This window comes from Camelus bactrianus, chromosome X (genome assembly GCF_048773025.1).
Source record: "Camelus bactrianus isolate YW-2024 breed Bactrian camel chromosome X, ASM4877302v1, whole genome shotgun sequence".
In the NCBI taxonomy this organism is placed as follows: Eukaryota; Metazoa; Chordata; class Mammalia; order Artiodactyla; family Camelidae; genus Camelus; species Camelus bactrianus.
Genome location: NC_133575.1, coordinates 31,210,122 through 31,237,691, shown reverse-complemented (window position 1 = coordinate 31,237,691; position 27,570 = coordinate 31,210,122). Strand labels below are relative to the sequence as shown.

Below are 27,570 nucleotides of genomic sequence, written 5' to 3'. Positions count from 1 at the left end.
CAGCCCACCTGTTAGGAAGTGGAAAGAGAGAAGTCGACTAAGATCATCACACAGCCAGCAGTTATTGGGTGCTTACTGCATGCCCGGCGCCAATCAGAGCACCAGATGTGGGTTATCACATTTCATCCTCACCAACATCCCGGAGTGGAGGGCTCGAGTGTGGTTCCTCGTGCAGAGATGAGGAAACGGAGGCAGAGGTGTCAATTTACTCCCCCAAGGTTGGAGAGCAGAAGTGGCGGGACTGGGATTTGATCCCAGCAGCCTGGCCCCGCTGCCTACATGGTAAGCCCCAGGCCTGCCGCCCAGGGCTTCTAACAGGTCCTGTGAAGTGGCGCTTTTGTGTGCGTGCGTGTGCGTGTGCGTGTATTTTGGCCTGTGTTCTGGTTATCTATCACTGCATAATGAATCACTCCGAAACTTACTGACTTTAAAAAACAATTCTCCTATTATTATTCTCTCCTGCTGTTTTGGGGGGCTGTCTGCCCTCGGCTAGTCGGCTCTCTCTCTGTCTCAGTCTCTGTCGCAGTCTCTGTCTGTGTCTCTGTCTCAGGCTGGTGCATCAGACAGTGCCTGAGGGTGAGGTCCTCCCTCGCGCCTGTGTCCGGTCATCGATGCCGGCTGTTGGCGGGGATCTCAGCTGGGGCTGTCAGCTGGAACATCGCCGTGACGCCTCTTTGTGTAGTCTGGGCTTCCCCACAGCATGGTGGCTGGTTTCTAGGAGTGAGTATCCTGAGAGAGAAAGCCTTAGAAGTGACACAGTGGCACTTCAACCATTGTCACAGATCCAGACAGGTTCCAGGGGAGGGACCGTAGACCCTAGCTCTTGATGGGAAGAGAGACATTGGGTTGGACGAAGGGCATGTGGCATGGGAAACTGTGTTGTGGCCATCCTGGAAAATGCAGTCTGCCATTATGCTTTTTCTTTTTTTTTCCTTTAGTTTTTAGTTTTTTTTTTTTTTAACCTTGTAAGGGCTTCTGTGAATGACCCTCAGATTCTTTTCATTGGAGCAGGGCGGCCCCCGGCCTGGCTTGAGAGGGGCTGTGGTCTGCCGGGGCCCTCCAGGCCTTGCCTGACAGGAGAACCAGTTCCTCACGAAACTGCCGAAGTCTCCCAGGCCTGGGCCCTGTCAACACCAGAGGGACCAAAGCCACCTGAAGCCCAGCCCGCTCCTGGGTGTGGGGCAGGCGGCTTCCCCTCAACCCCCCGCCCCGGCCCCGGGTTGTTTCCACCACACAGGAATCCAGGGCCCGCCTGGCCCCGATGCATTTTTTATTTTGCTATATTCTTTCCATTGTCCTGATGTGAATAATTTAAACTGACACAGAAAGGAAGGGCAGCCCTTGCCACAAAGGGGAGGCTGTCAACTCTCCCCTCCACCCTACACAGACACATTCAGACACAGACACACACACACAGTCACACACGCAGACAGACAGACACACACAGAGAGACAGACACAGACAGACACAGACACAGACAGACACATACAGACAGACATACACACTGACAGACACACAAACATATGCACACAGACACACACAGACACAGACGCACAGATACATAGACACACACAGACACACACACAGGCACACACACAGACACACACAGACACACAAACAGAAACAGAGACACACACAGACACAGACACACAAACACACACACAGACACACACACAGATACACAGACACACACAGATACACACACACACATACAGATACACATAGACACACACACATATCCCGAACCTCTCTTTGGCTTTGCCTCTTGCGTTGCTCTCTTCCTTGTTGGGTTTCTGTCTGTCTGCCTTGTTCTGGAACTTGAACCTCTCTCTGGGGCTCTCTCGTGCTCAACAGTCACACGCATGGCGTGTACACACACACACACACACACACACACACACGCACTCACGCACGTGCCCTGTTGCCCTGCCCCCCTGTCTCTGTGGGCAGAGCGTGTGACGTTTGTGTGTCTGTCTCCAGGACAGTTTCTCCCTCTTGGTGTGAATTGTCCCGGTGAGGATTTCTCTTTCTGTTTCTCATTTCTTTTCTTTCTTTGACTCTGCTGTTTGCATATGCAAGGGAAAGGGCTGCTTCATTTGTGAAGTTGCCTTATTTTATGAGTCTTTTTTTTTTTCCCTCCCAACTCAAACTCTCCTGGGGGTGAAGTGGGGGATGGGAGAAGACCGACAGAGCCAGGGAGAATTCATCAACCTTCCCCAGGAAGACTGGGGTTTTGGAAGCTATGAGGGGGCAAGTTTGAGATTGATTGACAGACACTCGGGGTGGGGGGCTTTTGGGTGCCACCTGGGGCTTCTGTGACCAATATGTGGAGCTGTGACTGGCCGCTGGCATTGTCTGGAGAGCAGCCTTGGCCTCGCTCAGCCTTGAACCAGGAAGCAGGCTTTATTTGTCAGGAGAGGGCATAGCCAGGATTTCCTGAAGGTTCTGGCCTCTAGCCTGTAACCCAGTGCTGTCCAATAGAAATATAATGCAAGCCACAAATGTGAGCCACATACGTCCTTTGGAATGTTGTAGTAGCCACATTAAAAAGGTTAAAAAAAGAAACAGGTGAAATTAATTTTAATAATCTCTTATTTCACCCAGTGTATCCCACGCAGTATCATTTCAACATGTAGTCAAGAAAAAATTATTAATGAGATCGTTTGCATTCTTTTTTCTCAGAACCTGAGTCTGCGAAATCTGGTGTGTATTTTATGCCGAGGACTGACCGCATTGCAAGCGCTCAGCAGCCACACGTGGCCAGTGGCCACGGTATCGGACAGCGCAGGTCTAGCCTAGCCAAGCCTGGGGGCCGGAAGCTCAATTTAGGCTGTTGAAATGGCAGCGCTGTTGGTAAGTCCTCCGTCTGGACGTGTGATGGGAAGAACATGCGGCGATGTGCGGGAAGTTCTCTGAGCGATTATTCTCCCATTACCATCATTAGCAGTAATCATCATCAGTGCGCTGGCATCGCCTGCGTCCGGCCCTGTGGCTGCCTGTTTCTAGCGCAAGCAGCCTGCTGTGCTGGGGGATCGCTGACTTGGATCTTTGGGGGAGCTGAGGGTGCAGTTTCCAGGTGCCCCAGGCCTGCCCCACCCCCGGCTGGGGCCCCGCCTCCTGGAGGCATGTTTCTCCTCCTTGCACTAGGTTAGGCACCCCTCCGGCCTTCCCCTTCTATATATAGCGCTCCGTGGTGACAGCTGGTCATCTGATGACTCATCAGTCACTGTGGGCGTCTCTGGATGGAACCCTGAACGTTTATTCATAGGGTGTTTTTGGCAGCTTCTGCCCTCCTCCTAGTAGTGCCAGCTTTAGGGGGTTGTCTTAAAAAAAACCACATGGAGAACGGCAGGCTTGATGAACCAGCGGGCGCCCGAGCTGAAGGCTTCTGGGTGCTTGGCAAATGCAGCAGGGCTTTGGGGAGCTGGGTCCGGGTGAGCTGGTGAAGGCGGAGATGGCAGTTGCTAAACTCAGGGCTGGAATGGACCTTTTGCTCTCTCCTTGGTCACTCGTCCTAAGCACCCGGCTGGCCCCAGATCGCCCCTGGCAGCAGGGCCTCAGGGATGTTAGCTCCTTTCCGAAGCAACAGGGCTCCCCACCGGAAAGTCTGCGGCCCCCATCTCGTTTCAGTGGGACGTCAAGGACTCAATGCTGGCTTCGGAGCTGGCAACAGCTGGGTTTAATCTAGGCTGCTCTGCTCACCAGCTGTGCCACCCGGGGAGCGTCCCTTCTGATCACCGAGTTTCCGCTTCCTCTTCTGTGCAACACGCTCAGTCCCAGCGTGGCTGTCTGGTTCCCAGGACTGGCTGAGGGGCCGTCTGTAACATGTCTATCCACGGTATCTGTTGTTCTTGCCCAGCCCGTGGGCCCTGTGACTTCCCTTTCCCCAGAAGCAGATCATGAGACGAAGATTTGTGTGGAAGTGATTTCTTACGGAAGGGCTTCCAGGAGATGCCCGGAAGGTGTGGGGGAGGCAGGACTGGGAAGGGGAGGAAGGAATTTCAGACAAAGGCCGGCTGCAGAGGGTAGCCTCTGACTGACCCCACGGGGGGACTCTGGAGGGTAAGTCCTACCTCACGGCCTGTCCTGACTCCAGGCAAGAGAGCTGAGCTGTCCTCCTCCCTCACTTGGTCTTGCCCGCGGCGGCTCAGGGAGATCCTGGGAGTGGAGCTTCAAACGCCTAGATCCGTCCGGCTCTCTGAGGATGAGCTGCTCCAGGAGCTGAGGGCAGCTTGCAGAGAGAGTCACAGGTGCCGGCTGTCACAAGTTGGGGGAGGGGAGCTTATAATACAGAAGGGGCCCCGGGGGTCTGTCCCTCCCCTCGCATCAGTGGCCAGCAGCCCTCCATGGAGGAGCTCAGCTTCAGCATCAGGGAAGACGAAGGCGGTTGGGGTCAGGAGGCGAGGCACTGCCCAGGCCTTTCCCCTCACACCAGGCGGAGGGATTGCGGGTGAGGAGGATGCCGAAGCCTGAGGAGCTTCTGGCCAAGCCCAACCTCTGGGGACACTCAAACCCTGGGTACCGGGGTGAGGGGGGCACAGACCCAGGTTGCCAGCGACAGAGTCTTGTCCACCACACAGGCAAGGCTTCTGATCCTTGCTGCTGCAAAGGCTTCATAATGCCTGCCCCGGGTTTTATTTTCCTTCCCCGCAACCTAGCACCTTCTTCCTTCCTTCCACTCCTCATCCCTGACTGGTGCCCTCGCCTTCAGGTCACCCCACCCACCAGGCTCCTTGGGTTCTGGCCTCAGTTCCGTGCCCCTCCATGACACAGGCTGCCTCCTGCTCTTCCCCATCTTCTGACCTCCAACTTTTCTCCACCTTTTTGGATTTTGGTGCAACTTGATCCAAAGACTTCCAGGGGTGCCTCCTCAGGCAGGTCCCCTGCCCCCTTTCTCAACCCACTAAGGCTTTTGCACCCTATGCCGGGGACACGGGATGTGGGGTCTGGAGTCCCGGACGTCATCGCCCTGAAGTTTCCATTCACCGACAATGATGAGTTTATTTTCCACTGTCAGGAATTCCGAGTGTGAATGATTTTACCACTGCTCTGTTCTTGGTGCAGCTGGGATTCTATTTATCACTGGCTTAGGAATTTGACTTTCTGGCTTTTCCATCCCTCCCCTCCTCTCCCCCCTTTCTCCCTCCTCCTCTCCTCTCCCTTTCTCAAGTTCACTCTCTCCTTCCCTTGCTCTCTCCTCTCGTCTCCCCTTTTCCATTCTCTTTCCCCTCTCCCTTCCCCCCATTCCCTTTCCTTCCTTCCTTTCTCCCCTTCCTTTCCCACCCTCCCTCTCCCTGCCTCCCACACCCCCACAGTTTGGCTGTCCTCAGGGTGGCAGTGACCCAGGCAAGACACAGGGATGGGCCGCTGCATAGGCGTGCACTGAGGAGCCCACAGGTGAGTCCGCCCCTCAGGTAAGCCGCAGGTGACCGCAGCACACACAGCAGGGAAACGCGTTGACAAGCGGCCAACAGCTTCCGGACTTCAGTCACCCATTATCATTATTATTATTTTTAACTTAAAAAAATTGCTTAACCCAGGGCATGGCATATATTTGATATTTGGTAGCTGCGGAATTGGAAAAGGATGCTTTAAAAGGATCATTAAGACAAATGCTCTTTGAACATTTTACAGATACTCTATTTAGCAATTTGAAAATAAAAAGGTATTATATTGTCTTAGTAAAAATACCTTTCCTTTCAGTGATTTTTTTCCTCCTGTTATTCTAATTTATTAAATGCCATTTTGGAGCATCACCCCCCAGTTCGAGGCTGCCTTGTGATTTGGTGGAGCTAGCCTGGCAAAGCTTTTCCGAACTGCGGGTGTTCTCTTGGAAACTCACTAAGGGGTCCAGAGCTGGAGAGCCACCTGCCAGCCTTGACTGTGAACCCGGTATGTGTTAAGAGCATGGTCTCCGGCTAATGTGACCACCCCTGGATAAGGGTGGGGCTTACCAATTTTCCCCATACGTGCATTCTTCCTTTCTGGGGAATTGACTAGGTTTGAAGGAGCCCTGTGAATTGCTTCGTGGTAACTTAAGGTGGGCCAGCCTCTCTGCTGCGAAGCTCAGCTGAGGTCAGAGTTGCAGGGCGTGGCACCCACAACTGCTGGCTGCTAACATCACACAAAAGAAAAACTCTCCTGGGCACAAATGGCTCCACCTTGCCTGCCCGTGGGCCGTTTTGCTAATGTTTTTCCATTAGTCACAAAGGAGGACCGGTGGGTGGGGGCCAGGTGGTCAGCATGGACAGTCATTGTGAACCCTTAGTCATTAGGAAGAAAGCCCCAAATGCATTGCTATCCAAGGCACTGTGCTAAGTGCTGGCATTGGGGTGATGTTTGGTGAAAACCCACATGTAACACAGAGAAATATACACAGCATCTACAGATCCTGTGTTCTTAACACTTGAACTCCTTCTTTGAGAGATCGCTTGATCAGAGAGGGCCCCCCGACCCCTGGGGCAGGCACCTTGGTGTCCGTCCACATCCCTTTGTTTCCGGAGCCAAGTGAGAGTCTTTCCACCAGCACTTGGGGCCCTTTGCCCGAGGCTCTCTGTGGCTGCCTTAATGGACAGTGCCGACGGGGGAGGGCAGCCGGCACTAGCATCCCCAACTACAGCTATATTAGGATTTGGTGGGTAGATGCCCCAGCATCCTTGTCCTTCCAGTGGGACAGTCTGAGGTGTGTTCCACACTGTCAACCAGAAGTGACCCATTCACCCACAGTGGTAGCATCCTCCGGCTTCCTGACCCACTCTTTCTCCTGCCCTCATTGCCCTATGGTGATTCCAAGAATCACCTCTAAAGAAACTGCTTGCCCTCAAAACCTTGTTTCTAGAGGAGCAAGGTACCTACCATCTAAATGAAATCTCCCTCTTCTTTCTTAGGGCAATTCCCGTCCCCCCCCCCACCCCTGCCACCCCACTTAATAGCGCTCATCATGATCTATAACTATGCATTTGTTTGCATGTTTGTTTAATGTCTGTCTTCTCCAGTGGAATGCAGGCTACACGAGGGCAGAGAGGCTGGCCCACCTTAAGTTACCACAAAGCAATTCACAGGGCTTCTTCAAACCTAGTCAATTCCCCAGAAAGGAAGGACGCACGTATGGGGAAAATTGGTTCTATTTTGTTCACTCCTTTAATCCCTACGCATCACCCAACCCAGGGCTTGACACATGGTGGATGCACAAGATAAATTCTGTTGAGGAAATGAATGCAACATCCTTAGGAGACAGGGCTTTCTCATCTTTCAGCCTTTGTGGTGGTTTAAAAACATGACCCCAGAGTTTCCTGACATGTTTTCTAATGGGAGGTGGGGTCTGTTTCTCCTCCCCTTGAATCTGGATGGGTTGATGACAGCTTCAACTAAGAGTGTCACAGGGCTGGGTCATGAAAGCCAGGCAGCTTCCACCTTGGAGCCCTGAGTGGCTGTCATGTAAGCACTCTGATTACCCTGAGTCGGCCATGCTGTGGGGAAGCCCAGTCCATACAAAGAAGCCACACACTGGTGTTCAGATTGACAGTCTAGCTGAGCTCAGACTTTGAGTCATTTTAGCCCATGTGCCAGACATGTGACTGAAGGAGTCTCCAGATGCTTCCAGCTCCCAAACCTTCACCTTGTTTCAACTGAGACCCTAGACATCGTGGGGCAGACAGAGAGATGGGGCATCTCTGCTGTGTCCTGTCCAAAACACCACCCCATGGAAACTACAAGCATAATAAAATGGTTGTTAAGCTCCTCAATTTTGGAGTGACTTGTTATGCACAAATAACTGGAATATCCTTTTGTAAGTTTATTCATCCTCATGCGTTCCACTGTCTTTTCTCCATCTCCTACTATGTGCCAGGTGGTGGTTACACAGCGGGGCACAAAACAAAAATCCCTACCTTCCAGGAACTTACAGTTTAGGGGCTGCTCTTGCAACTGTATCTTGCAAAAGCCTATGTGTTGCTTTTTAACAATAATGAGTAGATTTCTCAAAAACCATTTCCAGATGGTGTGGGGGGAGGGGTGCTTCCTGAATGAGTTGCCAAGGGAAGCTCCAGAGGTAGGTGGATTAGATAACATAGAGGCAGGGCGCTCTATTATTTGCTGGCTGTCAAGCACGGCTGTCCTGCAAATCGTCCACAAGCTCACTGCACCCTCACACCATGTGGGAGAGACCGAGAGGAGTCGGGAGGTGCCACCTCCGAGGCAGAAGGACAGGGAAACGACTCCTGCAGGCCCTGGATCAGAGACTGGTGTCTGAGTCTTGGAGGAAGGTGGCCTTGGCTTGCTGTAGGCTGGGAGTGGAGCAGGGGACTGAGGCAAAGTCAGGGCCGCTGGCTGGCACTCTAGCTCCCTTATCTGAGTCCGGAGGGCGGGTCTGGAACCAAGGGTGGTCCTCTGCGTCTGGACATGCCTACCTCCTGGAGTCTGGACTTGGGAAATGAGTGTGATTTTATGTTACTTGTACTCCTGCTCCTCCTTCAGCCATTAGCAAAGCTCATTTAAAAAATGTCTGCCATGGTGGGGGGTGGGAGGGCTGGGGGGAGGGTAGAGCTCAGTGGCAGAGCACGTGCTTAGCATGCACGGGGTCCTGGGTTCAATCCCCGGTACCTCCATTAAAAAAAAAGATAATAAAAGTTATGTTTTAAATGCATAAATAAAATGTCTGCCTGTCTCAGCTCTGCTGAAGTGGAACAAAGAAAAGTAGTCTGTCCTTCAGGGACCAGTCACAAGGGGTGTCATTCCTGGGGGTGGCCAAGCCTGCTAGGAGCAAACCACAAGAGGAAGGGACCTTCCGGGAGGGAAGTTTGGAGGTCCGGCTGCCCCTGCCTCTCTGGAGCCTTTCCTTCCTGGAAACCTGCTTGTCTTCATGCCTTGAAGGGTCAGGGGCCTGGATAATGAAGGAGGCCACATTAAGGCAGTGATGAGTTTAATGAGAGTCACTGCCCCACAGAAACCAGCAATGGAAAAGCTGAATTAGCACCAAAGGGCTGAGAACACGGCTGGACCTTGAAACTTCAGTGAAGCCATCTTCCCCTTGGGCTCCTTGCTCTGGTCACCCCTGAGACTGTCACGCTGGTGTCATGGGCACTTCATGTTTCTCTGCCACACCCTGAGCCGGCCTTCTTTGCTCCCAAATACTGTGCCGTCCCTGATGATTGAGTAGCTCGGCTCAATCCAGCCTGAGCATTAAATGAGGGCTTTGCTCTTCGGCTGCTCAACACATGCGGTGAGAAACGTGCCAGGCACATCTGCAGCTGTTCATGCGGCTGTGAACAGAACAGCTGAAGTCCCTGCCCTCGTGATGCTCACATTTTAATGAGAGAAAACACGCAAACACAGACCTGGAGCATTTGGCTTACAATCTTCAGCGTGATGTCCACCCCTCCCCTCCACCGCCCTGATTGCCTGGCTGGCTAATGTCTCTTCTCCCTGAGCAGATGCCAACTTGGAGCTCTATCATGGGACAGTGCCCTTAAGAATGTTCCAGCCCCAAGAGAATTAGACCAAGTCTTGTCTCTAGGTTGACCAAGATCCGTCTTCTGAGTGCCAGAAGGGGCCACTTTTCAGTTTCAGCCAATTCTTTTCCGAGCCGTTGACAGAACCGGTGATGCCATCTCCAGGGGACCCCCCTAAATCCCGTATCGCTGTCCCTCCCCGACCCCCCCCCCGACCACCTTGACTTCTACAGGATAATATCCTTAGAGCCCTTCCCTCGGGACCCACAAGAGACTGACACTTCCTGTACTAGTGGGTGTAGGTTGCTTCATGACTGGGAACTTCCTTATGATTCTAAAAATAGATTAATAGGTTTTTTTTTTTTGGGGGGGTGAAACATTTCCCCAAGATAACGGCTGAGTAGAGCATTGGCGTTAATGAGGCTGTCAGAAACAGCCCCAAACAAAAGAGCATGTTAAGACACGTATTCTGATTTGGTGGGTGGGGTGCTTCCTCTGTCTCGTGGTTAATTCCAGGCGCTCCCTCTCTTCAGATTCCCGACTTCCCCCGGTAAGCCCTCTGGATTAACCTGTCACACTCTGTCAGTCCCGACCCAGGCAGCGCTCTGTGTCCAGGTCCTGGTGGCATTATATTATCTCCACCTTCGGAGTCGCGCTATTTCTTTTCCATCGAAAATTAGACCAGAAGCTGCACCGAGGTGGGGATTGGGATTTATTTCTTTGACATATTTCCCATCTCCTAGGGTCTAATTTATAATATTCGCAGGGCTTGCCCTCCAAAAGTTGGCAAGTCCTTAGCCAACCATTTGGAACTCCCCAAGTAGCAGCCAAGCACCTCTTCTTGCTTCCTTTTCATCAATGTCACCCCTCCGCTTTGCAAAGAACAAATTGCTGCCCTGTGTCACTACTGGAGGGGTGTGCGCGTTGGAAGTGGGGTGGGGCTGGGGGAGGGGGAGGGGTTGAGGGTTCCCTACAGAACACATTTTAGGTGCGATTCTCCTTTGTGTTACGAACTGTTTTCCAGGAATTGTCTTCCTTGTCTGTGTCTTCCCTGCCTCGGGGAACCACCTGTGGCCTCTCCCCTCTTACAAGCTTTGGAGCAGAAAGAGCACTGGGGGAAGCCACCAGCTGCACCCCCACGGTGGGGGCTCCTGGGTACACTCAGCTCCCGGGACTCCTAACTCACTAAGGCCAGGGGTCTCCAAGGCCCCTGCCAATTTTTACTCTGTCATTATTGTAGCTGCACTTTTTTTTTTTAAACAAAATTATTCATTTACATTTTCAGCTCATGGTAAAATATTCCTAGGATAGAATGGCTAAGAGGAAATATACGAAGTCGATATAAACACTGTAACTGCACTTTCAATCTGACTCCTCTGGAAGGTTTTGCAGCTTTTATCAAACAAAAATCTAAAAAAGAAGAGTCAGTCTCCACCCTACCACCCACACTGGGGGACATTTAGCCATGTCTGGAGACATTTTCGGTTGTCACACTGGGGGTGACTGCTACTGGCATCTAGTGGGTCAAGGCCCAGGAGCTGCAAAACATTCTACGGAGCACAGCTCGGCCCCACAATTGTCTGTCCCCAAATGTCAATCGGAGGTAGAATAGCCCGGGACTTCAGCAATGGAAGTCAGAAAACTGGTTACCTCTTGGGGATTGGAAGGAGCACAGGGAACTTGCTGGGATGATGGGAATGTTCTGTACCTGGGCTAATATAGAAGCCACTAGTCACACGTGGCTAGGTATGTTAAAATGAAATGCAATGACAAATTTGTTTCCTTAGTCACACCAGCCATATTTCAAGTGCTCAACAGCCACGTGTAACAGATACAGAATGTTTTCAACTTTGCAGAATGTGGTATTGGACAGCGCTGTTCTATTTCTTGAGCTGGGCAGTGTAAAAAGTCATTGAGATGTCCAGACACTTAAAATATGCACTTTTCAGTGCATGTAAATTATACCTCAAGACTTATAACGGGATGGGGTGAAAAAAAAAAACGTCTTTTCTGCTGGTAAGGAGTGGGGATACTGGCGAAGTCACAGCCCACAAGAGCCTGGCTTCTGTTCTCCAGCCTCCCCCCTCCCCTGATCTGGGGCTAGGCCGGCCCGAGCATCCCGAAGCTGAAGCTGGGGTGGGCTGTGAAGGGGGAAGGGCTGTGAGGTTCTTTACAGGGGCCTCCCCAGGGGCAGAAAGCACCAAGGCCATTTACTCTCTAGGGAATTCAAGGGCTGCCCTGGCTCCCAGTGGATTTACGAGCAGGTCAAGTGGACCAGAGCAAAGAAAGGGCTCTGCTTCCCCCCACCCCCAGCCCTTTCGCTAGGTAGCCTCCCCCACCGGGTCTGCAGACTCTCCCTGCAGAAATCGCTCCATTCCCCATCACTGCCGCCTCCCTCGCTCTTCTGGTGTGAGGGTTTTTACAATAACAGCATTGTAACCACTTTGAGAAAACCAATAAAAAGGCGGTGACAAAAGAATAGCGAGCCGGCTGGAAATTGCACGCAGCAGCGAGAGGGCCTGGGCCTCTCGCTGCTGTGTGTTTAATAGCGCTCCTGGGCTGCAGGCTGCAAAGACGCACGTGTTTATTTGGGGGATGTGCTGTCGCTTAAATAATGAATCTCGAATAAGCATTCGGATGAATGCAGGGAGCCTGACTCCCACTGCCACTCAAGCCTTCTCACCCAACTGGGGCCACTAAACCCAGGAGCAAGCTTCCTTGAACGCCCTGCTCAGACCTGTAGAGCCTGATGCCCAGTGATGCGTAGGGAGAAACATGTTCATTCATTCATTCACTCATTCATTCATTTAGCGAGGAAACTGGATTGACCACCTACTAAGTGGTGAGCCCCATGCCAGGCGCTGAGCCAGAAAGAACACTTTCCCAGCCTGCTTCAGTGTACATGTTGCAGAAAATCCCAGAGGCCACTTTTGGCTGAGGTCAGCATCAGTGCTGGGCCCTGTCTCTCTCATTTTCTCCTCTGCTGGGTCATGGCCACCCATGTCTACTGACCCTTGAGGACCCTCATGCTCACGAAGCCTGGCTCCAGCCCCCTCCCCCATCCCCTCGTGCCTCACAGCTCCAAAGAGAAACCCAAAGTCCTTTATGTATTTGTTAATCCTTAGCTTAAAACACTTTCAGGCTCACAGAAAAGTTGCAGAAATAGTACAAAGAATTCTGATATACGCTTCACCCAGATTCTCCAAAGGTTAGCATTGTACCAATTTCCTTTATTCTCTCTCTCTTTCTCTAGACATATATAGATAGGTAGGTAGGTAAATAGCCATAGATACAGATATTTGTGAACTATTTGAGAATAAGCTGCAGACACGATGACTCTGTACCGATGATATTTTGGTAGAGTTCTTAAGAAACAAGGATATTCTCTTACGTAACCACAATACAATGATCAAAATCAGGAAATTAACATTGCTATAATACTGTTATCTGATCTGCAGACATTCACATTTCTTCAATTGTCCCGCTATTGTTCTGTACAGCAAGAGAAAAACATTTTTTTTTTCTGTTCCAAGATCCAATTTAGACTCACATATTGCATTTCATTATCATGTCTCTTTGGTCTCCTTTAATCTGGAACAGTTCTTCAGTCTTTAGTTGAGTTTCTTGACCTTCACCTTTTTAACGCATACAGGCTAGTTGTTATGCAAAATGTCCTTCAGCTTGGGTTTGTCTGATGTTTCCTCATGATTCAGGTTCTGCATGTTGGGCAAGAAGACGGCAGAAACAATGCTGTGTCCTCGATGGTTTGTCTCTGGAGGCACATGATGTGATGCTGGTTTGTTGATGCCATCATTCAGTCAAGGGGATGTCTGCCAGGTTTCTCCGATGGAAAGTGTGTTGTTAATAGGTGTCTTGTGGGCAAAACCTTTACTATTTTGAGAGTTTTGGTCACCAAAAGGAATAGCAGGCACCAGGTAGGCAGAATGGCCCCTCACCTGCATTGCCAACTCCCTCTAGATGAGGTTGACCAGAAGGTCTTCCAGGAAGTCACAGTTTTATTAGTGAGGACAGGGCTTCTGGAACCTCTCACTGGGACTCCTCCACACTCCCTCCCACAGCAGACTTCTTTCCTAACCCAGAGGTCAGAACACAAATCTACAAAGCAGCTGGGGTTCCAGGTCTTCCAGGTGACACCCTTCCCACAACTGTTACCCCACCTTGAAATCATCCCCTTTCGGCGTTTCTTTGAATTTCTATTCTCTCCTCTAATTCTCCAGGCTCCCCAGTGGGCTGGCAGATCTGGTGTAATATCACCATGTTATAGACGAGGAACCTGAGACCGGAGAGGTTAAATCACCCTAGACAGACCTCACTGAGGTTTCTAAATTTGTCTGTGGTCCCCAGCCCAATGCAGAATCAGCATTTGCCTTTCTTTGAAGCATAGAATGCTGTGCTGCACCGCCACAAATATCACTGAATTTCCAAAATGGCAGGCATCATAACCTGAGTGTGTCTCATTGGTGATGTGGGAAGGAGCGCCCTGACATTTCTGGCTGTGATTTCAAGTATCTTCATGTAAGTTATTGCTTCCATCCCCCAGAGCACATAGGCACTCAGAGAGAGGACAGGGAATACAAAGAGGCAAATACGGAGACAGCCAACTTAGGAAATGACAGGGCCCACTTCAAACGAGAGCAAAACCAGTAGGTTTATTTGGGGCCAAACTGTATCTTGGGTTACTAACTAAAAGACCCCAGTATCATACTATTTGTTGTAAACAAAGGACCCTACCAGTTTAAATGAGTATTTCGGTGGCCATATTCTCTGCATAGTCACGTGCACGTATGTGCTACAGGTGCACGTGCGCATGCCCATATGCCTCTGTGTGTTCAGACGTGGAGAGATATTTACACGCTCTGTGCTATGCAAAAACATATGTATCATATAGGAATCTATTTAAAATATTGATATTCTCAGTTAAATCAATAGCGCACAATCATGTCACTGCACACATGAGCTGTATTTTGACACCAGAGACAGGGAACAGAGACTCTTTCTCCTCCTGAAGGGCTGCCTGGAATCCCAGAATCGGCAACTCGCTACAATAAGCCGGAACACCCAGAAACTACACTTGAACTAATGCCTAAAACTTGACGGAGACATACTTCATAGTTAATCTGGTTACTTGGGGTTTATTTCACAGTCAGAAGTTCTTACGATGGAAGGGGCTCCCGCTGGCTTCTCCCAGACACATGACTGAATTAATGAATGAATGAATTCAACTTACCAGAGCAGATTTAAACTGCTTACTGAAACAAAATCTCGTCATTTTTCTTCCTTCCGTTTTCTTTTAAAAGATAAATATGAGCCTCATATGGATGCTGTAAGAGTCATTAATCCTTGATAACCGACTGTTTTATCTTTTGATTAAAAAAAAGGCAGGCTGACTGACAGCTTCCAACGGCAGGCTCATTAACAAGCCGGGTTCAGATGTGGCCTGGCAAATAAACACCCCGCATTCCATTAAGCAGGCAGCACCCAGGAGCTAAGGCCTCCATGCTCCGGGCTTAAAATGCGAGGGACAGGTAAACCGGCTTTGTCTTGCTGAACCAGCAGAAAGCACTCAAGTTTTTTTTTTTTCCCCAAAATGAGCGCTTTCTGCGCTAGTACCTGGTTGTCAAATTTTAATGGGCCCTTGTTAACAGGGACTCTGAAATATTGTGATGTATTTGATGGTCAGCAGCTTTCCGGGCCTCAGTTGGGGATGATCGCGGTGTATTTTAATAGGCGGCTGCACAACCCCCGGGCGAGGGTTGCTTAAGGTCGTCCTTGGAGGTCTCCAACTCTCACAGGCTCGGGGTGGAAGGGCCCAGCCACAGGGAGTTGCGAGGCCTCCGGAGTCCGGACTTGTAGATTGCTGGGCTCTGGGAGTTCGTGGGACTGAGGATCCCAGGAGCTGCATTTCCTTAATATGCTGGGCTCATCCCAGGAGCAGGGAGCGGTTAACTCCTCTGGCCCTGAGAGCTGCCTCCATTTAAAACACACCTCCTTTAAAGACAGATAGGGGTGGGGTTGGGGGATGGCTTTTCCCCTCCCTTCCTTCCTTCTTCTTCCTCTTTCTCCTCCCCTTCCTTTTCTCCCCTCCGTTTCCTCTTTTTCCTCCCTGCTCTGTTCTTCCTCTGCCCCCTTTCCCCCACCTCCTCTCCCCTCCCTCTATCCTTCCTCTCTCTTCCCTCTCTCCTCCCTCTCTGCTCTCCTCTCCCTCCTTTCTCTTCCCCTCCCCCTCCTCCTCTTCCTCCCCTTTCATCCTCTCCTCCTATTCCTCCCCCTCCCCCTTCCTCTTCCCTTCCTCTCTACCTTCCCCTCCCCCCTTTCTCCCTCTCCCCGTTCTCCTCACCTCTTCCTCCCTTTCTCATCCTCTTCCTTCTCCCCTCCTCCCCCATCGTCCCCCTTCTTTCTCTCCCTCCTCTCCCTTTCTTCCCTAACGCTCAGTCCAAGTCTTAGAGTATCCAAATGTCTTCTGTCGCGTGTTGCTAGTGAAATGCCACTTCTCCGTTAGACTCCAGCTTGCCGGCCCACTTCTCCCCCAGTGCCCCCACACCCACCCCCTCCACCAACCCCACAAGCTAAGCTTGCTTGCCTGGTGATCCAGGAAGGACGGGAAATGGCTTCTTGGCACTTCGATCTGTGGCTGGGTCACAGCACTGGGACTTTAAGGGCTTCTGTGAAGGAGAGTCTAACGACCGGGGAGGAGGCAGCACAGCCACTGAAGGTGCACCTGGCTTCTGGGCCCCAGCTCAGAACACAGTGCCAGGTGTTGGGCCATTCGGAGCAGGGATCTTCACCTGGTTGGTGAGAATCACTGTTTTCAAAGAAGTCCTCAAAATCAAGTTCTTGGAGGGATGCCCAGTTTGCCTGGACCTGGCAGAGCGTATGTGTGTTGTGTGTGTATGTAGTGTGTGTGTATGTGTGGTGTATACGTGTGCATATGGTGGTGAGGGTGTGTGTGTGTGTGTGCATGCGTGTGCGTGTGGTGTCTGTGTGCATGTGGTGGTATTGGTGTGTGTGGGCATTTGGTAGGGGTGTGTGTGCATGTGGTGGCTGGTTATGTGTGTGTGTGCACGTGCGTGTGTGCACACCATGCTCTTGTGTCCCTGGAGAGAAGGAATGAATATTTTGGCAGGGGAGGAAGACGACGCTCTGCCTAGAGCTGCCCAGAGCCGCCGGGCACCATCGTGCGTTCAGAAGAGGCAAGAGTGCTTTGCCAGTGGAAAGCTTATTTTGCCCAGCAGGACCAAAAATCCAATTAAAGAAAGAATGAGGGAAATGTGAAGTCTGGACTGAGTGCCGGCACCTCCCTGGCCGACTTCCTTGGCAGGGATCTCTGCGGAGGGGCAGGCCAATGATGGCTATGGGGATGGCCGACCAGAGAGGCTCCCACGCGCCATAGCCAAACACAGGGGCAGCTGCCAGCGGCCAGCCCCGCCTGTCCCCACCGCCCAGCGCCACGGCCTCCCGCGAGGACCCGCCGGTGGTCCTCAGTGGCGTGGAGAGCCCGGCCGCCTGGCAGCAGTGAGAGCACCACCCCAGCCCCGGCTCCCCGGCCATTTGAGCCACCCACCCGCCCGCGCCTATTGACATCGGTGAGAATCGCACAGGCAGATTAAAGGCAGCATATGGCCCCCCAACTGGAAGCCAGCGGAGCTGAACCAACACTGGCAAATTGTGTTCAAACCGCATTGAGAATCCTGGCAGCTGCACCTGGCATGGGGAGCAGCCGGCGACCTGCATACAAAGGGAGTTTTATACACAGGGGGCGGCGGCGGCAGCGGTAGCGGCACTGCCACCCCCTCCCTCCTGCAGCCCACTCTCTCCTCCCCCTCCATCCGGATCTGGGCATCGGCCCTGGGAGGCGGAGAGTTATTTGTCCAGGTTTCTGAACCTGGAGAAAGGGGGCCTCGAGGGTAGCTCCTATTTAGAGCTTCATAGCCAGGTGGGATTTATCAGGGTCCTCTCCTGCCCCCGCCCCGACTCCGTACCTATGTGCTCCCTCCCCAGTTTAACAATGGCTGGATTTCCCTAGCCACGAGGAGGCAGGGAGCCCACAGGGGCCTGCAGGAGGCCTGCAGCCTTCCCAGCCTGACCCAAAAGGAAAAGGAGGAAGTCCATCCTTCCTGGCCCCTGTGGGACAGCCCACGGGAGGGAGCCTCCAAGTGTCCCTTGGTGTTAGGGTGACATCGCTTGTCTCCCTCCCTCCCCCCCAGTCTAAGTGAAAATTGGGAGGCAGAGATGTTTTGTGTTGCCTCATGGAAGAGCAGGAAAACATTATGTCACTGATATATAAAAATAAATAACGGAGTATGGAGTTGGGTGGGGGTGGGGAGACCAATGATCTTGCAATAAACTAACTGAACGGGTGGGAGCAACGCTTGCTGAAACAACATGCAAAATGAGCCCAGGTTCCAGCACCTGGGTAACCTGGGGTGTGCTGCAGGTCAGCTCAGGACAGCTGAACACGCTGAGCAGTGAAATCTGGTGAATCGACAGGATGTGATGTGGGAGGTGGCGATTCGGGGTCGGGGGAGGGGGATCTGCCTCGTGGAACAGGATGAGACAACACCATCTCCTGGCCTCAGATTCTTCCCCCAGCCTATTTGAATTCTAATTTCTTCCCCTCCTAGAGGATGCTCTGTCCCAGAGGACACTGCTACCACATGAAGTCATTAAAATGCTCACTTGTCCCTACTTCCCCTGGGTTGGCATTTAGTCGGGGTCGAGGAAAGTCCAGGGAAGGGAAAAATGAAAATTATTTCAATAACGTGGCTTCCACACTTTGGAGAGGAGGTATATGGGGCCATGATTTGACCTGTTCCCTGGAACCTGCAGGGATGTACCCTGACAGTGGCCTGGGACCTCCCCCTGCTCCCCGCCACTGTGACACCTCCTGCCTGTCTGGCCACTTCCCCCACCCCCGCCACAGCGAGTGGGAAGTAGGGTTTCCGAGGACTGTTGGAATATCCTAAGACTTTGGGATGGCTTCCAGGCAGAGGAGAGGGAGGCTGTCTGGAATCATGTCATAACGGCCCTTTGGCTGAAGGGAGGCTATTAGACGTGCTGCCCAAACATGAGTTTAAACACAGCCTCTGTTCCCTGCTCCCCTGGCCTAGGTCACTGAAGCTTTCTGCTCCCGTGGCTTGGGAGAGGCAGCCATTTTGAAAGACAAGTTGTGGTTGTTAAGCATCTTCTGTGTGCTCTGGACTGTCGCATGCAAGGGTTAGGGCATAGGACCCTCGGGATGGCCCCGCTGGAGGGCTTAAATCTAGCCATTTTCGCTTATACGAGGAGACCACATGAAGCGAACTCACTTGCCCAAGGTCACTCAGCAGTGCTCTGTGACGCTGAGCCAGGCTGTCCACGCCCGGTGCTGACTTGCACTGTGTGTGTGGCTGTCTCTCTTGCTATCCAGTGAGCTGTGGTGGCTGGCCTTCCACATGTGACTGGGGCAGGACAGACCCCCCCCCCCCCACCTTCCTCCCAGACGACAGGTGAGTCACTTGTGAAAGGGAACAGCCCTCCATTCTCTGGCTGTTCTTTCCTGAGGCCCGGCAGAAGGAAAACAATGGAAGGAGTCATTTTCTGCCTGCTTGTCACCACCTTCAAACCCTTCCCTTCAGCATATCAGCATCATCGGGGACAGGGCCTCGGAATCACGTTTTGCCTGTGGGAGTGGAGGGGGTGAGCTGGGAGAGGATGACACTGCCACCAACCAGGCAGGGAAAGAGCTGGGGGCACCCGGCTCACTCCCCTCGACTAGCAGAAATCCCCGAGAGCTGAAGATGTGGGTTGTGTTCTGGGTCTCTGTGGGGAGACTTCATGCTAGAATGTTCGCTCTCTCTGGTCTGCGTTTTTTGAAACCACACTCCTGCCTGGAGGCATCTTATGCCTTTAATGACTAAAGTAGCTGCCGCTTTGGGCAACCAGCTCTTTTCTTGTTTGAAAATTTACGCGCCTGCGCAGTCACATGTATGTTGTAGCAGCGGTAATTCACAGATAAGCCGTGTGGCAGTGGTGTCTGTCAATTTGCTCATATCTCCTGATATTCACGCCCTGGTGTCATCTCCTCCCACATCGACTCTGGGCTTGGCAGTGTGATTTGCTTTGGCCAAAGGGACACTATCAGACTGACTAGTAGGGGTTTGAAAAGTGCTCGTGCATTGGGCTTACCCTCGAATTCGTGTTCTTGGGAGCCCCGCAACTGCCAAGCTGGGAATACACCTCGGTTACAACCACATGTGCCTGAATTAGGCAGCTGGAGGTATGCGGCCCAGATGGCTGGCAACCAGCGCCAACCACCAGACATGAATGAAGCCCTCCTCGGCCAACCAGTGGCAGGAGACCTGCCAGCTGACCACGGCTATGTGAGCGAGCCCCGGTGAGTCTGGCGGAACTGCCCAGTCTTGCCCAGCCCAAGCTTGTAGACCCACAGGCTCATGAGTTGATAAATGGTTTCTGCTTTAAGTCACTAAGTTTTGGGGTGTTTTTTTTATTGTGGTAAAATATATATCACATCAAATTGGCCATTTTAACCATTTTTAAGTGTACGTATGGTTGAGTGGCGTTAAGTAAAATCACATTGCTGTGCCACCGTCACCGCCATCCATCTCCAGAACTTTTTCATCATTTGCGATGATGGTTCTTTATATAGCAAGGCTCACTGATTTACAAGCTGTGGGGGTTGCCCCACCTCCCTGACTGTCTCGCAGCAATGAGCCTGCCTCTGAGGAGGGCCAGGTGGGAGGCTCAGGCTGGGGTGTGGGGATCTGGGGCTCCAGAACTAAAGGAAAAGAGGGTCCCGGTGCCTCAGCTGTGGCCACCCCACCCCCACCCCCAGCAAGCTCAAGGCTTCCGACAGCCCCACTGTCGAGCCTGCCTGCTTCATAGGGGTCAACGGGGCTGCTCTTGGCAGAGGGGGTGGTGATTAAGAACACTGGCCTCTTGCCCTCAGGCATACTCACCAACAGTCCCGAGGGAGCAGGAAGGAATCTGCAGGGACAGACAAGCAGCATCTCCGCAGTGGAAGGCGCTTGGACTTGGTGTTTACAGAGTCACCGCCTGGGGCTTGGCACCTGACCTTGTGCTCGCGGGGATGAGCCGCGACAGCTGCCGCAGCAGCTTCATTGTCTTTGCCACTTTCTAGCTGTGTGACTTTGAGTGAGTCACTTAAGTGTTCTGAGCCTCAGTTTTTTTCATCTGTTAAATGAAGACAATGGCAGTGCCATGTCTGAGGGTGAGGATTAGATGAGCCTGTGCTGGACACGCTAGCAGATGCAGAATTAATATATGTGGCAGGCCAGGTCTCCCGCCCCCACCCCTAACTACCATCTTTCTCATCTTTTGTGGAAAGGCTCTTTCTTTCTCTCTTCCTTCCTTCCTTCCTTCCTCCCTCCCTCCCTTTCTCTCTCTCTTTCTTCCTTCCTTTCTTTCTTTCCCTTTCTTTCTTTCCCTTCCATCCTTCCTTCCTTCCTTCCTTCCTTCCTTCCTTCCTCTCTTTCTTTCTTTCTTTCTTTCTTTCTTTCTTTCTTTCTTTCTTTCTTTCTTTCTTTCTTTCTTTCTTTCTTTCTTTCTTTCTTTCCTTCTTTCCTTCTTTCCTTCTTTCTTCCTTTCTTCCTTTCTTCCTTTCTTCCTTTCTTCCTTTCTTTCTTTTCTTTCTTTCAGTGGAGGTACTGGGGATTAAACCCAGGATCCTGCATGCTAAGCCTGTGCTCTACCACTGAGCGATTACCCTCCCCTCTGAAAGGGGTCTTAAAAAGAAAAGAGACAGGGACTTTGTCAGCATCAGAAATTATGCCTTGAGAGGCACCTTTAGTACTAGCTGGAGAAGCACTCATTTGTCTTTTGGATGTTCAATTTGAAGATCTATAGTTTTTTCAGCCTTGATGTTCAGGTGACTGAGAGTACAGAAATAAATGCAGGGGGCGGGGGCGAGGTAAGGGAGGAGGGCAAAAGAACTTTTGGATGCAGCGGCAAACCACTATAATATTCATTTTCTTCATCTATCTCGGTAATAGAATTTCTGATTTTCAGTCTGATTTTTAGTTGTCTAGAATAAAGACGATGTTTCCCACCCTCTCTCACTACTAGTTACGGTTACTAAATACCAGCCAATAGGATGTGTCAAGTCCTGAGACATCTTCCACAAACTTCCTTAACAGATAGCTGGGTCATGCCCTTTGCTCTTTTTCTTCATCACTCCCAGCATCCTACTGTCTGGAATGTGGATGCGATGGCTGGAGCTCTAGACGCCATTTTGAACAACACAGACAAGGCCACTCCCCAGGTATGGTAGAGCAACGAACTAGATGGAACCTGTGTCGCTGTTCCAGTTGCTTCCGGTGTGCAACACCTCAGCCTCCATGGCTTATGACAGCCATTTTATTGTGCTCATAGATTATGTGGGTCAGGAATTCAGGCAGGCTTGGCTGGGCAACTCTTTCTCTCTTAGTGGTGTTGGCTAAGGTCCCTCAGTGGTACCTGGCTGGCTGAAGAGCTGGTCTGGAAGATCCAACACAGCTTCACTTGAATGTCTGGAGCCTGAAACGGATGATGAAAGATTAGGACTGCCAACCAGAGCATGTATGCCTGGCCTCTCTGTATGGCTTGGCGTCCTCACAGCATGGCGACCTCAGGGTAGCTGTGTGTCTTCCATGAGCCTCCAGCAGGACTAGTGCAATGAACAAGGAAGAAACCGCATGACCTTTTATGACCCACTCTCAAAAGTTTCTCAGCATCAGTTCTGCCAACTCTATTGGCCCAAAACAGTCACAAGCCTGCCTAAGGTCAAGGGGAGGGGATTTAGACTCCCCATCTTGATGGGAGAACGTCAAGGTTACATTATACAACAGCAGGAGGGATGAAAGATACTGCTGTGCTCAGTTCTGGAAAATACCACAAGCCACAGTCCCTGAGTATTCAAGAAGAGAGCTTACCATCCCAGCCCCAACCACCTAGCTTGGGATTTGAGTGAGAACTATGCTTTTGACTCGCTTAAGGCACTCTTATTTTTGGCCTTTGTTACTCAGAGCCAAACCCTCTGCTAATCATCTGCTCTGTGTGGACTTTAAGAAAAATGAAGGACTGTTGAACCATTCTCTGGATTCAGTGTGAATTACTGTTTGGCTCAAATAAATCTCCTCTTCTAACAGCAGAGGATAGTACCTCCACCTTCCTGCCCTGCCCTTCAAAACCTTAAGGCCAAAATTATGATGACGTCTGTGTCTATACCAGCTGTATGACACACGTGTGTCAGACAACCAGAGGGACATTTCAGGGGCTGTAGACTGGAGAGGGTCCTCTCCTGCTAGTTGAAACCCAGCACGCTGTGCTCACAGTTCTCAGGCTGTGGGAGAGAGTCCTGTGATGCGCCTGGGGGTTTGGGGATAAGGCCTTATCCTGGACCCTTATCTCCAAACCCCCAGGCCCTGGCCCTGGTGGAGATTGAAAAAGTGGTCATTTTATTCTTTGCCTGAAGTTTCCAATTCCAGTGTGACAAGGGGTGGGACCACTGGGGGCCAGTCCCCAGCACCTCAAAGACCTCTGTCACAGGGCCAGAGGTGTGCTCAGTGCCGCAGGCTGGTTCCAGGAATGTTCCAGGATCTTTATCAGCTGGGGGTTGAGATAAAACACAGCTTCCAGGTCATCACAGGTGGAGAATGTTCCCTTTGGGCTGGACTTGACCCAGGGGCCCAGAATCCACTGGGTGATGAGGTCCCCAGGGACTCAGAGAAGAGTGAGGGGAGCAGTTCACTCTGGTGGTTCACCTAGAAGTTTCTAGAGCCAGACTGCTGCATTCAGATCCTTCCTAGTCATGTGATTTTGGTCAAGTGATTTCATTGGGCCTCGGTTTCCCCATCTGTAAAATGGGCTCTACCATTTGAGCAGTTGAGAGGACTGAGTTGAGCAGTTGAGAGGACTGAGTAAGACAGTGGACGTTCAAGTACATGGCCTGGTGCCTTAGCCAGGGCAGCTCTAGATCCAGGCAGAGGTGGCGGGAAGTCCTGGTCGGCTCCTTGGACCTGCCTGCTGGCGGGGCCCTGTTCTTATCTTGACGCTGGCAGACTTATCAGAGGGCTAGCTCCACTTTGCAAGTGCGTTGCAAACCTCTGCTTTTAGCACATCTGCCAGCACCCCAGGGCCCAAAGCAAGTCACAGGTCCAAGCCAAAGGCGAGGGGTGGGGAAATACACTCCACTTCTAGTGAGAAAAACTGCAACATCACATGTCAAGGGGTGTGGGTGTATCATTCTAATGCAGGGAGCAAAGAGGAATCAGGGAACAAAGAGCCATCTACTGCTCTGTCCAACAGCCTGTAAACTAGCTGTTAAAACCATATGAGATCTACCAGAACCAACCTCCTAAGTTCCTATGTTAGTGGTTCCAGTGGTGTGTGTGTGTGTGTGTGTGTGTGTGCGCGCGCACGTGTGTGGTGGGGAGTGAGTGGGGAAGATGAGGGGCCCACTGAACGTTCCCACCCACCACGAACCCCTGCCCTAACCCAAGTACCTTGTAACTTGCTGCTTTGGGTTCAATAAATATTTGTTGACTGACTGATAACTACAGGCTGACATTCACAGGGACAAAGTGAATCCCACTGGGGCGTGGACTGAATGTCAATGAGTCTGAGGATGACCTCCTCGCTGTGAATACTTGCAAGACCCCACCACCAGGTTTTATGGCAGGAATGGAGTTTCTGGTGTTCCTTCTTGCTTTTTTTTTTTTTCCCTGACTGCCTCAAACTGGCCCATCTGGTGGCTCTGGTACGTCTGGTCTGAGACATACACTTTTCTGTGGATTCCCCCTACCCGTAGGATGTCTGGGGCTGGCGTGATGCTCCCTCCCACCATAACCTCCCAAGCTGTCTGCACTGCCCAAGTGTCTCTGGGCTTCCGGTGTCGGTGTCGTGCAGCCAGTGGGTGGATGTGTTTTCAGAGGCGGTTATCTATGTCAAGACGTCAGCTGCTGCGGGTGACAGCAGGATGTGTGCAAAGCACGGTCCGCACCAGGAGGTGTGGGAATGAGACACACGTGTCTGCCAGATGCTGGGGCCGTGAAACCAGGCGGGTGTGCGGGTCGGGGGTGGGGATGGGGTGATGGGAAGGATGAGGGTGCGGCTTGGCGTGGGGGAAGCAGCTGCTTCTCCGTAGTCGTTTAGAACCTGTGAGGTCCAGTCAAATACTGATGAAGAGCTGCCAAGGGTGGGGGAGTGCTGCATATCCCGGGGCTTTCCAAGGAGGAGAGCCAAGAGTGGGAACCAGCGGGAGCCGGGACGGCCGACCCCATTTGTTTTTAATCTTATTTTAAAATAATTATTATTTCTTCCCAGTGATCGATGGAAATCATGCCCTATTGTGGAAAAATTAGAACCTACAGAGAAGTGTAACCAAGACAATAAAACCCACCTATAACCCCTAGCTAGACATCACCACTGTGAACATTTTAACACATCTTCAAGCCTGTTATAAATGTGTACACAGCGTAGTGGTTAAGAGTGTGGGAGAAGGAGCTCGCTCTTTGCATTCAAATCTGCGCCCTGTAATATTTGCTGTGTCATTTTTAGCTAAGGTGTTTAACTTCTCTGTGTCTCAGCTTTCTCGTCTTTTAAATGGGGATAGGAATAGTCCTTACCTTATAGGGATGTTGCAGGGATGGAATGAGCTGGTTCTGTAAGCGCTGGCACACAGTAAATGCTTAATAAAGGTAAGCTCTGATCAGCCTATTTCCATATATCAATTTAGATCAAACCCTTAAAAATTTTTGATTGCGGCTTGTTTTCACACCAAATGGTTTACTATGAGAATTTTCTTGTATCATGGAAAATTCTTCTAAGCATCATTTTAAATAGCTTTCTTACACCCCATGGGATTTGTCTTAACTTACTTAGCAGTTTTCTTGTTGCTGGACATGGATGCGTTTCCCGAGTTTTTGCTGATATAAGCAACACTGCAATGAACATCTTTGTCAGGGGCTCCTTGAATTTGTGTCTAACATTTTTTTTTCTTGTTATGAAAGCATAATATACTTGTTATAGAAAAACATAAAAAAAATACAGAAGAATATAAAGGAGGAAATAAAATTACCATTGGGAGACAGAGAGAGAGAGATTAAGAGATTCTCTCCCCAGGAAGAAGATGTTCTGGGTCAGTCTGTAGTCTGTCCTAGAGGCTCCACCCAGCGCCTGGCAGCACAAACACGGCCAAGAGTTAAATAACAACCCAGAACAATATGCAGGACGTCATAGAGCTTTTAAGTGATTAATTGCCAAGTAAGCACTACGAGTTTGCTAACCAGCAGTGTTTGCTCCAAGTGACCAGCTGGGACAGGGAGAGTCTTTAGGGTTTTTAAAGAACGCTTTGTTCTGCTCTGTGACAGGTTTTCCGGAGTCTTGACCAGCCAGGAAGCTTTCTTTCCTAAGGGCCTTTGGGACGGGGATGGGGGGAACTCTAAATAATCCTCAGTCAAGAGGCCCCCCTCCCTTGCCCCATCCTCTGGCTCTAGTCAATTTGGGGGCTGCCTTAGAGGTGAGCGCCTGCTCTGACCTCAGCCCATCTCCCCAGGTCCCTTCTGAAAGCCTTCAATATTCCGCTGCTCAGACAGCTCCCTCCCACCCCACTGAAAGAGGTTCTAGGGCAGATCTGAAAGGGATGTACCCAACCCAGGGTGCATTCGGAGTGGTGGGGAGAGACGGCTTTGAAGAAAGAACTTAGGGCCTGTCAGGAGCTTCTAAAGGGATGTGGGCCGAGCAGCCTGGAGAAGCTGAGATACAGGGGCCACGATGGTTTCCGGCAAACCCTACAAAGTGGGTCGCCACCAGTGCCTCCCAGCCCTGTGTGTGCATGCTGCTCCTCCCATCGAAAAGAAGCAAGAATGAGTCCATTTCCCTCCCCTTGAATCTGGGCTGCCCTTGTGACCTGCTTGGGCCCCTGGAATTCAGGAGAAGTGTTGCCATGTGACTTCTGAGCCGTCTTTTTGTTCCCTCGACTAGAAGTGCCAGGTGAGAAGCCCAGGCTATCCTGCCGGAGAGAGAGGCCGAGCAGAAGAGAATGAGCCATCTCAGCCAACAGCTAGCGCCAACTGCCAAAGACGGGAACGAGGCCGGCTGGGATGTCGCAGACCCAGCCAAACTCCCAGCTGAGCGCAGTTGTATGAGTGACTCCAGCTGATGTGGAAAAGAAGAACCACCCACTGAGCCAAGCGGATCCATCAGTTGTGAGGAAAAAGTCAATTATTTTATGGCACTAAATTTTGGGGTGCTGCTCAGGCAGCAGCAGGCATAACACTGCTGTTTCAAATGTAGCTGACCCTCAACACGGGTTTGAACTGCACAGGTCCACTTACACATGTATTTTTTCCTCCCAAATGCTATAGCTCTATGCGATCCGGAGTTGGTTGAATCTGCGAATGTGGAACTGTAGATACAGAGGGCTGACTGTAAAGTTATATGCAGAGTGTTGACCGTGCAGATGTCTGGCATCCCTGACCCCTGTGTCATTCAAGGGTCAACTGTATTCGAAGGGCTGTTGGTGGAAGAGTGAGGTTTGCCCTTGCCGGGCCCCTGGGGAAGAGTAAGGGAGGGCACGAAGGAGAAGCTCAGGCTGCTTGTCGGTGTCGGGAAGGGGACCCGGGGGACCAGATGGCTGGCATACTGTCCCGCTCAGCTTCTTCAATTCTATGCCCTCCTCCACGTTTATTCCATCTGCTTCCCCTAGAAGGAACCCTGCCTCCCCACCACAAGCCCCTGCTGGAAGGCAGACCTGCCCTCCTTCCTGTCCCATCTCCCTGGGCTTTTCTCAGCCTAGGTATTTTTCAAGTTCAAATGCTGCCTCTTTCTGAAAGCTTTTCATGTGACCTTGGCTTCTTTGGAACCTGTGACCTTTACCATCGACAGTGCTTGGATTGTAAGTTCTCTAAAGAAAGGGACACTTTTATTTATTTCTCTCTCTGCCCGGTGCTGAGCACAGGGTGGACTGCCCAGGCACGATCCAGGGGTTTGGAATGATCAGGCAAATCACACGCCTGGAGGCTGGATATTTGCTCCCTCACTACACACAGGGCAGGATCTGCAGCTCAGAAGGGGACCATTTTGGAGCAAGGGGGTGAGGACAGGG

General features: G+C 51.4%; 1 long non-coding RNA gene across 1 annotated transcript; it reads left to right on the top strand.

Annotated features, from left to right (window-relative positions):
- Positions 1–27,570, top strand: LOC141576269 (uncharacterized). Its single transcript, XR_012504578.1, has 3 exons — positions 1–282; positions 2,683–2,853; positions 26,448–27,570. It is a non-coding gene; the product is annotated as an uncharacterized LOC141576269 (long non-coding RNA).